At 43.8% G+C, this 1,850-nt stretch overlaps 1 pseudogene; it reads left to right on the top strand.

Moving 5' to 3' along the window:
• The first annotated feature begins 233 nt into the window (after nucleotides 1-233).
• LOC147980097 (F-box/FBD/LRR-repeat protein At5g56420-like) lies at nucleotides 234-1,249 on the top strand (annotated as a pseudogene).
• Nucleotides 1,250-1,850: the final 601 nt, after the last annotated feature.

The following is a 1,850-nucleotide window of genomic DNA, read 5'->3' as shown; positions in this document are numbered from 1 at the left end:
TTTTGTTCTATACAAATGATTTTTGCTAATAATCCGACTAGGGTTAGCTTGCGTGCTAATAATCGTGGCCAGATCTTGAGAATTGATTTTGAATATCCTACATATATGTTTGTGCCTTTTTTCTTCCTGATCTTGAGAATTGATTTTGAATGTCCTACATGTTAAGTCATTTTTCTTTCAGATTGGTATGTACACAGATGACGCTCCGACCAGCGCTGCCGCGGATGTAGATCATGGACCCGGCTGTGCGGCCAGAAGCGCCCCCTGGACCTAAGAAACCAATAGAATCTCCGGCGGACCGCATCAGCGATCTCCCGGACGGAATCCTTGGGGAGATCATCTCCCTTCTCCCCACCAAGGATGGCTGATGCACACAAGTCCTTGCATCTCGGTGGCGCACTCTGGGTGCACCGCGCCTCTTAATCTCGACTGTCGTCAGCTATCTGTCGATAATGATTCTGAACTCCCCAGAGCCATCATCTCCTCCCACGAGGGCTCCGTTCAATGCATCTGCATCCTGGCATGCTACCTGCTGGACATACCCTGCACGGTGGCCGCCTAGCTGACATCCCGTCAATTGGATAAACTCCAGCAGCTTGAGTTCTACCATTACTACAGCGGTAGGTTACCACCAAGAGCTGCATATGTGCCCTCACCACCGATGCCCATCTCATGGTTTTCCTCCTCTCTCCACACCGCCACCTTGACCCAATGCCATCTAGAAGACTATCTGGTACAAATGCTTCGACTGCCAATGCTGAAAAAACCTACACTTGTGTTGGTTGATCTATCGATGGCCTCACTTCACAGCATCATCCACTCTAGCTGCCCTGCACTGCAGCGTTTGGTGCTTGTTTTTGGACTAGGAATCCATATCCCTTGTCTCAAAATAAAGTCGTCTCACCTTGTAAGCATTGGAATTCATTTTGAAGGACAGGAGCTCATCATCGAAGACGCCCCTTCACTTCAAAGGTTGCTCCTTAATTGTTGTTATAAACCTTCACAAATAGTTGTGGTCTCTGCGCCTAAACTGGAGACCTTGGGTGCAATTAGTGATCCGTTTGGACCTTGGGTGCAATTAGTGATCCGTTTGAATGGATAGAGATGGTATTTGCCTCCACGCCTATTGAGGTACTATATATTATTCACGTACACTTTTGCAATTTGCATTTTTTTCATTTGTGCGCATAAGTTAAGTATCATCTTGGAGTACACTTTCAGTGCTAATATTATGTTCTATGCTCAATGAAGCGCTTGTCCATCCTATCAATGGTGGTGGATTCTGTCAAGACCTTATATATCACTATGTGGTGTTTTGATCTCAACATCATTATTGCCTTGCTGCAATGCTTTCCATGTCTGGAGAATTTGTATATGAAGGTGATGATTTCACACACATTGAAAGCCCATATATAATGTACTATAATTAATCGTTCACCTATCACTCTTTCAACATAATATTTTTTAGACATTAACTGTTTTCAATCTTCATCTTTATTTAGGCACTAACACATGGAGAAAAAGGTATAACCAATTGATGGTTCAAGAAGCACCGGGATTTTCTCGGATCTCACGACATTCATTTGAAGACAGTAACACTAGAAGGATATGCATCCAACAATGCAAACACTAGTCTTGTCACATTCTTCATGTTGAATGCGAGGGCACTATTGTCCGCGAGGATTAAGTTTTCAACAAGAAATTTCTTACGGCTGCAGGTGTTAAACAACATAAAAAGAAGTTTCATGTGGACCTAAGGGCTTCTGATCGTGCTCGACTTCTATTTACAACAGCTTGTCATCATGGACCAGTAGATTTTCTGGCCGGGGATCTTGATTTTATGGATCAGA

Source organism: Triticum urartu, chromosome 3A, assembly GCF_056163025.1.
Source record: "Triticum urartu cultivar PI428250 chromosome 3A, HENAU_Tu73, whole genome shotgun sequence".
Taxonomy (NCBI): Eukaryota; Viridiplantae; Streptophyta; class Magnoliopsida; order Poales; family Poaceae; genus Triticum; species Triticum urartu.
This window is presented reverse-complemented; position numbering and strand designations above follow the sequence as displayed.